Below are 13,176 nucleotides of genomic sequence, written 5' to 3' on the forward strand. Positions count from 1 at the left end.
TAGACATTTAAGTGAAACGATCCACAACCACAGGAATAGTGGTTTGTGTGACGAACTGAGCCTCGTCACGTGTTCTTGGAGGGGCCTGCAGGCCAGCCTCTTACCTCAGGACTATGGGCCAGGTCAGCGACTATAAAGACCCATATTTTATTCCCCCTGGTTCAGGACTTTCCATAGAACAAAACGCTAGCTCACCGTCAGACATTCGCATGGACCAAAACCGCAAATAAACTTCAGGGGGCCTTAGCCGCAAATGCCCTGGAACTATTTTCGGCATGAAAACTTTGCGGTTCCCAGTCGGTACCCCAGTGGCACTTAGCCGCGATTCTATGGAACTGTTTTGGGCATGGGACCATGCGTGCGGTCGGCCAAAACTATGACTTCCAGGAAATTCCTGAACCCCTGAACTGATCTGGGTGTTTTTTGGATATGTTGGTCACCCAGATCAGGGCTATCAGGGGATGTAACGTTTGTGGGGGTTTTGTGTGTTTTAATGTATTTTTGGGAGTTTGTAAAAATGTGTTTTTTTTTGTGTTTGGAGATAATTGAGTTAAGTATAGTGCTTGACTCAATTATCTCCCAGGCATAGGGAAGGGATGGACCTATTTTGTATGGGAGTGTCCTGGACCTGAGAGCCAATGTTATTGTGTATTTGTTAATACTGTGGTTTACTCCCAGGTTAAGGGGGGAGTGCCCCTTGCATGGGGACTGTCATAAAAGGCCAGTCGGGGCTACCATTATACAAGATTCGTTTTACCCTTCATGAAGTCTAGGCTCATGTTTGGGGGATGGGAGAGCTATATTCACACTCTAGGGATTGCTATAATCACTATACTCCCTTGGATCACAACACTTGCTCTTGTAAGAGCAGCCTTCTTCGCTCTCTGGACTAGGAGAGGTCTACCCACTGGACACTTGGGTCCAGGGTGGGTGGAGGACAGCGAGACCCCAACCAAGCTGCGGCGGTGTGTGTGGTTTATGGTGGTTATGGTGTTCCAGTGCAGTGCTTATTGTGCTCGCAAGTACTAGGAAGCAGCGACTTGACGGAGGTACCTGATCGGGGTGCCGGATGGTCCGTCACAGTTTGTTTTTGAGATATTGGCAGGTCAACAATAAAATCCATAGAGATGGATTACCATGGACGATCAGGACTAGGCAAATTCATCAATAATCCATAAGTATGTTGGAGGACAGGTTTAGATGTTTGACAGACGTGGCAGGAGGACACATAGGACGAAACAGTATTTACTAAATCAGGCCACCAAAAATGCCTGGTTGTTAGATGGTTTTCTTTATTCCCAAGTGTCCAGCAAGCGGAAGATCATGGACCATTTCTAATACTACGCTTCTTAGAGAAGGAGGAATATACAACTTGTCCCCTTCGAAATAGACACCTTCTTGTTCAGTTAGACGGGAATTTATAGGAATTTGAAGTTCTTCTTTATCAATTTGTTTTATTTTGTTTATAAATTGAGAAGTTATTCCAATATACTTAGAAGGTGATGTGATTAAAGTAGGTTCATTTGAGTTATCATCCTGAGAATGCATACGTGATAGAGAAAGAATCAGCCTTTTTATTCTTTGAACCAGGTCTATACACTATGTGAAACCTGAACCTTTGAAAGAACAGATTCTTTGTGCTGATAATGTTTTAGTAGTCTGTAGAAATTCAAGGTTTTTTTGGTCAGTGTAGACAAGTAAAGGTTTTTTACTTCCCTCAAGTAAATGATGCCAGTTTTCAAAAGAAGCTTTTATTCCTAAAATTATTTTTCTCCAATTGCATAATTATTTTCTCCTGGAGATAGGGTACGAGAAAAAAAGCAACAGGATGTAAAGGATCTTGAGGATTTATTTGTTGGGAATAAGAGAAGAACCAAATAATTAGTATTTAAAAAAAAATACAAAAACAAGTTCAACCTGGTTTGACCTAAAGCAAACCTGCACAACGTGGCAGTAGGTAGGGGCCAAAATTAAATATGCCAAACGTCTTCCGACTGCAGATAGGTTTTTAGTGCCTCACTTTACAAATTAAGTTATAAATGTACATATAAAAATACAGATACACACCACATAGGCAGGCATAAAGATACAAACACAGGAAGACATAGATACGCACACTGACAGACACAGAGATATATATATATACACACACACACACACACCTATAGATCCGCACACTGACAGACATACATATACACACACACACTGGGAGACCTATGGATACGCACACTGAAAGACAGACATACATATACACATACTGACAGATACAGAGATACATACACACACACACAGGAAGACATATAGATAGGCACACTGACAGACATACATATACACACACTGACAGATATATACACACTGACAGATACACACACACACTGACAGATACACACACACACACTGACAGATACACACACACAGGGAGACAGATACGCACACTGACAGACATACAGATACGCACACTGACAGACATACAGATACGCACACTGACAGACTTACAGATACACACACACACATGCTGGCTTTTGGGTGCTGTAGTGTGCCTTACCTTGTGTCTAGTTTACAGGTTGAGGATGTTGGGAGTTAGGGGCTGGCTCTTGCAGCCTACACCCCATCCTTTCCTGCCTTCTATTCTCTGCTACCTCTGTGCAGCTCCAGTCTCTCCCGGCCTAGCCTCCTACCCCTCTTTAGCGGCTCCGGTCTCTTGGAGGAAGTGACTCGCAGCACTCACGTCCTCCCAGCTGGCTGCCGATAAGCAAGGGGCTTGTTCACGCTGCTGACACATGCCCACTGGTTGGCCCTAAGTGCATGGGTCACCCGATGGGCCTCCTAAGTGTACGGGCCCCAATGCAGCACAGCGGTTGCACCAGTGGTAGTTCCTTGCAGGCCACCTGATATTATCTGGCGTGGTGCATGTTGTGCAGGTCTGCAGCACTGTATGCATGTAAATCCGTTTAAAGGACCACTATAGTGCCAGGAAAACATACTCCTTTTTCTGGCACTATAGTGCCCTGAGGGTCCCACTCCCGCTGGGCTCTAGGGGGGGGGAGTTAATCCATTACCTTTTTTCCAGCGCCGGGCTCCCTCGGCGCTGGGGACTCTCCTCCTCCTTTCTTTTTTTTTTAATTCTTTATTTTTGTTGTGCGGGTAGGTACAGAATATAATCAGGCGCCACAACAGCGTATTTCAAGAGTAACATACATTAGGTAGTGGCATGAGAATTCGCACATTTTTACAGTTTAAACAAGCTAAGTTAAACAATTATACTTTCAGCGTAATAGTGAGTAAAACAGGTGAGCAAAACCGATGCTTAACAGGTTTAGATTAGCTATGTTAGTGTCGGTGTGATGTGAGTAACATTGAGGTTTGCCTCGCCATAATGGCCGTATGCAACCACATATGCTAGTGAGAGTTATCTATTCTACATGTTATATGTTGGGCAGCGTTTAACACAGGCTGTTCCGAATATATAAGTAGGCAACTGTGAACACACGCAGTTTTGCCATGGGGCTGCGTAAGTGGCTGGGACGTTTAAGCCTGTGGGTAATCAGTAGAGCTAGGGCACATTTCTTAATATTTGCATATTAGGCAAGTTTGGAGCTTGCATTGCGCTGTAATCTGGGGCACAGTACAGAGGCATACAACATTTGCATCTAATATGTGCATACAACATTTGCCTGGAATTATGGGCTCGCTCAACATTACTAGTACGTTTCTAATAGTTGTGAGTTGCTAGCAAGAGATATAGGTTACACATGTTAAACAGGTAAGCAGGTTAAACAGGCTAAACAGGTTAAACATAGCGCAAGATATTCAGTGTAAGAAAGCGATTATATGGCATACTGGACCCGTGCATTTTCCAGAATAGCATTCATGAGGCACAGACTATCTAGTGTGGTAGTTTTCTGAGGTGAACAGCATAAGCCTCCGAGTCCCGGCTAGCATGAATCAGAGAGTTCTCGTAGTCTGAATGCCAGCATGGTAGATGGGCGTACTCATATACTGCAGTGGTATAGCCACCAGCAAGAGGCACACAATAGATGGAGGCATGGAATAAGGGTTTGTGCATATCTTGCCATTAGGGGTTCAAGAGGGGTTTTTCCACTTGGTGGCCATCTTGATTGACAGCACCACTGTGGGCGGAGCCAATCCCTGTTACCAGGAGGAGGGGCTTGGTATCCCCTTATTTGCTGCCGCGCGCTGCGCATGAACAATAGCTCCAGCTCCAGCATTTCAAACGTGGCCGTGACCACTGCACCTCAGCACTTTTATCATCATCATTTTGCACTTTGAACTTGCACTCTGCCCAGGCGGGGAAGACCGCGGGCATCACTGCTTATATTTGCATAAACCACCTATTTTTCCACTTGGTGGCCATCTTGATTGACAGCACCACTGTGGGCGGAGCCAATCCCTGTTACCAGGAGGAGGGGCTTGGTATCCCCTTATTTGCTGCCGCGCGCTGCGCGGAGCGCAGCGGGCGCAGGCGGCACTCCGGCGGCACGCCAGAGGGAAGCCCGTCTGTGCCAGTCCGTGCCCCGGACGGGCGGGACGGGCGGACCAACGACAATTTAATTACCTCTTATTTGTTTTTATTAATTTTCCCCCCTATTTTTATTTTCTTATTGTTTATCTATTTATTTTTTAATGCTGTTATTTTTATTTTTATTTTGGTAATTTTAGCCTGTCTTCAACTGTAAGTGTTACTCTTCGCATTTTTTGCTATTGATCATTTTTGCTAAAAGTTAAGATCGCATATTTTTGACAATTGGTAAACCTGGTCGTTATCTGTTATTGTTATATATAATCTGCAGATTGTGCATCAGTTGTTGAAGCTTTATAGCAACATGAGTAACTTGAATTACTCTGCCTCTGATTTGAAGGCTCTAAATACTAATGGCCCAATAGATATTCGTACTGCCCTCAAATTAAAGAAAAATAAAATATTATCTCACTATGGAAGCTCCCAGATTAAAACTATTCTTAATTTGGCTAGCAACCTTAGCAAGACTAATAATACTCTAAAGAGTAATCATGGCCCGTCTTTTAAGGGTGCTCTATTGAATGCCCGCTCAGCAATTAAGAACGCTGAGGCCATCAATATTGTAATTAAGGATAACAACCTTGATTTTTTGTTTTTAACAGAAACATGGTTTTCTCCCTCAACCCCACCTCGTCTTGATGAACTGGCCCCCCCTGGATATCACATACTTATGTGTAATCGGGCCACAAGAAGAGGCGGGGCGATTGCGATTATTTTTAAAAAACATCTTAAAATCAGTGAAATTGAGATGGAGGTGACATCCTTCACCACATTTGAATATCTCTCTCTCCTATGGCAGCGCACTGAGAGGGAAACGGCAGGTCTAGCTCTTATTTATCATCCGCCTAATACTAGTACCCCCGTCTTTATGGAGGAGATATCTGAACTGCTAACTACTATAAGTCTTAAGTTTACCTCCTCCATTATTTTGGGAGACTTTAACTTATGGGCTGATTCTCCTATGGACTCTCATGCCCAGAGTTTAATACTCTATGCTAAAACCATAGGGTATAACCAAGCAGTATCCGGCCCTACACATAGAACCGGACATACACTAGATTGGATTTTCCACAATGGGTTGATTTGCTCGACTGCCACTCCTCAACCCACGGCCTGGAGTGATCATAACTTGATCAAGTTTGAGGCAGTAGGTGTTGAAATGAAGAAAATCCCCCACATCCCAAAAAGAAATAATATCTGCTCATGGTCTCGAGATATTTCCAAAGTCACCGGACCTCTTCTTAGCACAACTTTTTCCAGCAAAATGGACCCTATTAAATTTCATGATCCTCCACACAGTAGAAGAGAAAATCTTACTGTTTAATTCAGTGATTGTAGAATCAATAGAACTTCTAGCCCCGATGAAAAAACTTGTCTAGTAAGACAAGTAGATAAAAACCCTCCCTGGTTTAATCAGGTGACCAGGGAGATGAAATGGCGATGTCGAGCAGCTGAAAAACGGTGGAGAAAAGATTACAATATCGACCTTAAATTGGAATATTTAAAATCTTTAAAATTATATAAATCTAGTATTAAAAATACGAAAAAACAATATTTTACAGATAAGATTACAAAAGCGAAAAACTCAGCGGCAGAGCTTTTTCGCACAACAAACCTCTTAGCAAATCCTAACTGTTCGCTTCCTCAAGAAGAAACATCTCAAAAGTTTTGTGAATCCCTTTCTCACTTTTTTAAACAAAAAATTGATCTAATTAGGAGCAACATAGTGGTGGAACCTGATGCAGAAATTCTTACACCCTATGATGGCTCGATGTTCTCGAATTTTAAACCCGTCAGTACATCTGAGATCTTGATCATCCTCAAATCTCTCAGGGCATCGTCCTCATCGCTGGATCCCTGCACTGCTCAGCTGGTGAAGGATGCCGCTGATGCTTTGGCCCCCTATATTGCAGACATTGTTAGTATGTCATTTGCCACCGGAGTTGTTCCTGGCATTCTGAAGCAGGCTGTGGTTATTCCTCTGCTGAAGACACCAACTGTGCCACGCTCCGAGTTGAGCAACAATCGACCTATTTCCACCTTGCCTTTTTTGGCCAAGATCATCGAGAGAGCGGCGGTATGGCAAATTCAGCCTCACCTGGAATCTAATCACATTCTGGATGACTTCCAATCGGGATTTCGACCTGGTAGAGGGACAGAGACTGCCCTGGTTAAAGTCCACGACGATCTCCTGTGGGCCTTGGACAGAGGGGAGGAAATTGCCCTGGTACTCCTGGATTTATCGGCGGCCTTCGATACCATCGATCATGATAGATTGACAGAGAGGCTACTTACTGTGGCTGGTGTGGATGACAGGGTGCTGGCTTGGGTGACCTCGTTTCTCCACGACAGGGTTCAAAGGGTAAAATTGGGGACATTTTACTCCTCTAACATCTCCCTGACGTGTGGAGTCCCCCAGGGTTCGGCTTTATCTCCAATCCTGTTTAACATCTATATGAGGCCACTGACCCATATCATCCGCCGCCACATGCTTCCCTATCATATCTATGCCGACGATACCCAGTTGTACTTTCGCCTGGCCAAGAAAAAGGAGGATCAAATCAATCTTTCTTCCTGCCTACAGGATATCCAGTCGTGGATGGGAGCCAATTATCTAAAACTTAATGGCTCCAAAACTGAATGCATCATCTTCAGTAACCAGGAGGTGAGCAGTATCTTTCCCTCATGGCCGGACTCGTTTTCTCCATCTCCGAGTCCTGCCACCAAGGTCAGAGATCTGGGAGTCATTTTCGACTCCAGGTTGACACTGAAGCCCCAGATTAATCAGGTGGTAAGCTCTTGCCACTACCACCTGAAGCTTCTGAGGTCTATTTTTAGATTCATTACCCCCTCCGATCAAATCTCGGTGGTCAACGCCATCATCGGTAGCCGATTGGACTACTGCAATGCTCTGTACCTTGGACTGCCTCAGAACATCATACACAAGCTACAGTTGATACAGAACGCAGCTGCAAGGCTACTTACGGGTGTGGCCCGCAATGACCATATCACTCCATCATTAAGAGCCTTGCACTGGCTGCCCGTTCGTGAACGGGTTCTGTTTAAAAATGGTTGTTTGGTATATAAGGCAATCCATGGTATGGGACCAGACTATCTGAAGGATAAATTCACACGCTATGCTCCCAGTCGATCCTTGAGATCGGCTGATTTAGCCTTATTGAAGATTCCAAATTTTAAAAAGAAAAAGTGCGGCGGGAGAACGAGTGATGTTCAGGGAGCGCAATTTTGGAACTCCCTGCCTCTGACATTAAGACTTGAGAATGATCTACTGAAATTCCGCCGGAGCTTAAAAACAGTTTTATTTGCTCAGGCGTATGGGATGACATGAAATTTTTAACTTGGTTCAAATGCATGTGATTATAATGCTGTGGTTTTGCTGGATATTGTTTTGTCTGTTTTTATTGCTGGTATGCGCATCGAGACCCTATGGGTAATAAGACTGCGTTTTCTTAAGAATTTTTAATAAATAAATAAATAAATAAGAGTCCGGGTCTGTGATTGCACAGGCTTTCTCCGTGCTCTGCCTCCGTGGCATGTGGGTGCATCTAGTGTCGCTCAGCCCACCCCACTTGCGGGCCAGGTTGCTGGTATCTCCGTTCGGGTTCCGTCTTCCGGGTCGCAGTTCTGTGGCTGATTTTGTCCCAGTGGGTACATTGAGAGGTTGTTGTGGCGTGTCTGTTCAGAGCCTCCAGCCCGGGCTACTGCGGGGGTCACGTCCCTGTGTCCTCGGGTCCCTGTACCATACACGGTGGGACCGTGGGCCCTCTGGGGCTCCGCTCTCCCGAAGCCCCTCCGGGTGTGTGGACGTTGGGTTGGATATCTATCCTGTATGGCTCCCAGCCCAGAAGGAGGTTCTTTACTCCGGGCAGTCGTTTGGGTACTTTGTGCGTGGTGGCGTGGTATCGTCGGCCTCGCATGCACTGAGAGTATCATGCAGCGGCCATTTTATGTCCCCCTCAGGGTGGTGTAGCTGGTCGGTCGCCATATTGAGCTTCGGTGCGTGGTTGCAAGCGCCTTTCCAGTTTAGGCCAAAATGCTTCAAAGTGTGCATCCAGCCTTGCCGCGTAGTCGGCTTGTGCTGTGCTGTGGACTGTTGATGTCGTCGTGCTCTCCCTGGGGCAGGCAAGTACCGTTGTAGCGGTAGTCCCAGGGGCACTACGTGTCTGCAGAATTTCAGGCTGTTTCACGGGGTTCTTTGTCCCCCGTGAGGACCGGGATATCCCCTACCGGCCCAGGGGGAGGAGGGGGCAGCAGGGCTGTTGTCGTTTCACGCTTGTGAGCTTGTTCCTTGCAGGGAGAGCAGCCGTCTCCCCCATGCATCAGGCTTCGTTCCAGGTTAGGCCGCATGGCCGGCTCTTGCCGTTGTGTTGTGTATCGCGTCCGGGCAGGCATCCCCGTGTTCCTCAGATCCTCCTGAGTCCCATTCCGAGCACCTCGAGCCATTTGCGTCGCTTGGTATCGGTAAAATTAGTGTGTTTTGCTCTCCGGTGCTGGAGCCCTCAGAAAACACAGTCAGCCATCTTGGCTGTCAGGCCCCGCCCCCCTCTCCTCCTCCTTTCTCAATGCTTTCCTATGGACGCTGGCGTCTTCTCACTGTGAAAATCACAGTGAGAAGCGCGGAAGCGACTCTAGCGGCTGTCAGTGAGACAGCCACTAGAGGCTGGATTAACCCTAATGTAAATATAGCAGTTTCTCTGAAACTGCTATGTTTACAGCAGGCAGGGTTAATCCTAGAGGGACCTGGCACCCAGACCACTTCATTAAGCAGAAGTGGTCTGGGTGCCTATAGTGGTCCTTTAAGAGAGAATGCAAAATATCAGGCCTGATTAACTGAACTGAAAGTATAGGTGAGACTGAGTATTTAGACCTAAAAGGGTTACTCCAACCACCGTGACCATTTCTACTTTCTGAAGTGGTTATGGTGATAGAAATCTGGATGTGCAGTCTTTCAGCTTAAAACACTGCATGTCCCAAGGTATTTGAATGTGTGTGCCGGGGGCTAGTTAATCCCTTGGCACATGTGACTTAGGAAACCCAGAACGCCGTCAGCGTGCACTGCACACTGGTTACAGACCTTCACTGCTGGAAAGCTCATGCCTCTCCTCCCACCTCCCTCCCTATCTCATCCTATAATATTTATTTTGCCTCCCGCCCTCCCGCCTCCTTTCCCTGACCACTCACTCTCCCCATCCCTTTGCAGGCTCAGAGCGTGCGCATGTGCTCCCAGACTTCTAGGAGAAGCCTTTGATTGGAACTCCACACGTCTGCTGTGACATCACAAAAGGGGCGTGCCGAGCGGCTCTGAGCTTTGCAAGAAAGGTAAGAAAAGCTTAGTTTAAAACGTTGTTTAGCCCTTTCTAGGGGGACCTAAAGAATAATGCTCAATAGGACATTATTCTAACAAAAAAGGGTTGGAGTAACTGCATAACCACGCAGAACCTTAATCTTCTTATTAGGGAACCGCCGTTTGCCAAACTTTTTAATACTATGTTTTCTTCTCCCGTGTATTTAACTAATATATGTTTTTTGGGGTTCTGAAAAATAAAGGTCAATGTAGAAATTGACACCACTGTAAAACCCTTAAAATGGATCACTCAAGAACTGTTAAATGGTGCATTCCAGTGACATCAGAACTACTGAACTGGCATGGATTGATTATGATGGCTCCATGAATTTACATTTATACTAAATCTAAGCATCATGTGAAAAAAGGGTAAACACACGTTATTATAATGATTTTCAATTCTTTATTCAGAAGTGTATTTTCCATAAAAAGCAAAGGTACTCCTTAAATGTTCTAAATCTGTTACTGGCATGCCCCGTCTGTGTTTTGACAGGTTAGCATTGAAAGAATTCCTGACCAATCACATACAAGTATCTAAGAATGAGAAATGATCTGTGTTATTTAAATGCTCAATGTGTAACAATAGCCCATGACAATGTGTTGTTACACAATGCTAGTGACCCTGCCATTTAGCGAGGAAATGTGGGCCTTGTCATAACAGCCTCACCTTGACAACCCCTTAGTGTACAGAGGATGTAGGTCTCTGCTTACCCTGTCATTAGCAGGGTAAATTAAAGGCACCTCACCCTCCCAGGGAATGCTTCCTGCTGAAAGGCTCTCTTATCAAAACGTCTCTGTTCAGACTGGAAGCGGGCATCTCCGTAAAGTATGTTACTGTTACAATGGGTTCTGCTGTATGTTATATAGTATCAGAGCTTACATGTATGTCTCAAGACACGTAGATTTTCCAATTCTACAAGGCTTGTATACACAGCAGCTATTCACTGAACCCTCAAGTGTCAGAAATCTAGCATTACATTTCAAATTTAAGGTCATAACTTCATTTGGAAAGTCTCGGACTCTGATTGCAGCTCAGCTATAAAACTGTAAATTGCCTTGTCATATCCCAAAAATGTATAGTTTAGTTTAACAAATTGAAACCTCTTTAGTTTAGAAAAAACGTTGCCTCAGAGGAGATATGATAATATTATACCAATATATCCAGGGCCAATACAAACCATTGTGTGGAAATCTATTCACAAACCGGACTTTACATAGGACACGAGGCCATGCGTTTAGACTGGAAGAAAGAAGATTCCGTCTAAGATAAAGAAAAGTTTTTTTTTTACTGTAAGAACAATCAGGATGTAGAAGTGGTTTTATCAGAGTCCATACAGATGTTCAAACAGCTACTAGATGCATACTTGCAAAAACAGAATATTCAAGGATATAATCTTTCAATGTAGGGTAATAACTGCTTGATCCAAGGATAAATCTGACTGCCATTCTGGGGTCAAGAAGGAATTTTTTTCCTAGTTTGTTGCAAAATTGTGCTTCAAACTGGTTTTTTTTGCCTTCTTTTGGATCAACAGCAAAAAACAAATGTGAGGAAGGCTGAACTTGATGGACGTCTCTTTTCAGCTATGTAACTATGTAACAACATTAATATTTAAAGGGAAACTATAGTGCCAGGAAAACAAACTCATTTACCTGGCACTACAGCTTGCCCCTCTGTCAAGCGTTGATGTCCCTCAGTGCTGGCTCAGCTCCGCCCACTCTCCTCCCCCACCCAATCGTTCGTATTAGGATCTCCCCATAGGAAAGCATTATTCAGTGCTTTCTTATGGGAATTCCGGTGACGCTGGAAGTCCTCATGCCTATCGTGAGGACGTCCAGCATCGTTTAGGCGACCACAGTCGTCGAAGCATCCAGAAGCCCCTCTAGTGGCTGTCTACCAGAGGAGTTAATCCTAGCAGGTTATTATTGCAGTTTATTAAAACTGAAATAATGAAATGCTCAGGTTTAAGGGCAATGGGCTGAAGTGGTCTGGGTACTTACAGTGTCCCTTTAATAACAGCCACTGCCTTGAATATAAATTATTTTTATTCAATGATGTGTGAGAACATCAGAGTACAGAAAGCACACGCAGGTTTACTGCCCTGTTACTTCCATAGTAATCTGACATACCATGTGCTTTATTCACTAATCTTCACATTGAAGCTAATTTGAATGGGGAAAGTTATTCTGAAATGGCCAACTGTAACTGGAGCTGAGTTGGGATTTTTTGGGCTCATTTAAGTAATTAAATCCCTATATGTTGCCCCACAGAGCGGGTATCATAATACAAAATGTTACCACAAATAATGTTTTGATTGTAAAATTAGTTCGGAATGGTTTGGTTGAGTGTAAGTGTGTGTAAGATTGCTATGTGACACAAACGTCGGTCTGTAGAATGATATCCAGACTCTGAGTGTTTACATTAAACGCTTGATTGAAATGTGTGAAAAAGCTTCATTAAATCATGGGGTTAGATCAGCAATATGAGTGCACATTAAAACTGCAATTTAGTCATCATGTCATTCGTAGTACTCAGCCATATTACTTACACGCGTTTTAAGAACTGAAAGTTCATCACAAGTGGCTCGCATGCCATGGGTATTATTAGAGGGGAATACAAGAATAGGAGATTTGTAAAGTAATATCTGGACAGCGTCACCGTGACTGATCAACGTCTTTCAGAGATAAATGGCAGGTGTGCAGTAGCTGGCACAAATATTCTAAAACACGTGGAAGATCGATGGGACATTTTGATTTTTGTGGATTAATCGGAAGGTTGTCTCTAGACAAGTTGTGGCATGTTGTGGCCAATATGTGCTCTGTGTGGAGCCTTTTCCATATCAATTTCCTGTATGTTATGTCATTCTGTCACGTTATACAATGTATTGATTGATGTATGAGTTAGTTCTGTTATATGGAGATGTGTAGAATGCTTGGAGACATGCATATTCAATGGAATAAGTTCCAATGTTACTTTGCTATCTAAAAAGTTATACAATATATCCCAGAACTATATATTTAATAGTCATTTCACACCCCCTCTGTACCCTCTGAGAATTTTTCTCTTGGTGGGTAGATATTTCACAAGTCTGTGTTTGTTTAACCAAGATTGACAAAGTTCAAATATGGGCCTTACATTTTTGGAAAACCCTTTTCTTCCAGGGCTAGAAGATACAAGTGTCAGCACCTCGCCTCTTTGCCACCTCTGTGTTACCACATTCCTTCCTTTTATACTCCTTTCAAAACGACCTGACCATAGTGGTGTGCAGTCATT

At 44.2% G+C, this 13,176-nt stretch overlaps 1 protein-coding gene across 1 annotated transcript in view; it reads left to right on the forward strand.

The window, feature by feature from the left end:
* Positions 1-9,765: 9,765 nt before the first annotated feature.
* SLC9A5 (solute carrier family 9 member A5) overlaps positions 9,766-13,176 on the forward strand; it is a 178,793-nt gene continuing 175,382 nt past the window's right edge. The window contains exon 1 of the mRNA XM_063438806.1: positions 9,766-9,880. The gene's annotated coding sequence lies outside the window, so the exon portion shown is untranslated. The remainder of the gene's footprint in view (positions 9,881-13,176) is intronic.

This window comes from Pelobates fuscus, chromosome 12, assembly GCF_036172605.1.
Source record: "Pelobates fuscus isolate aPelFus1 chromosome 12, aPelFus1.pri, whole genome shotgun sequence".
NCBI classification, from domain to species: Eukaryota; Metazoa; Chordata; class Amphibia; order Anura; family Pelobatidae; genus Pelobates; species Pelobates fuscus.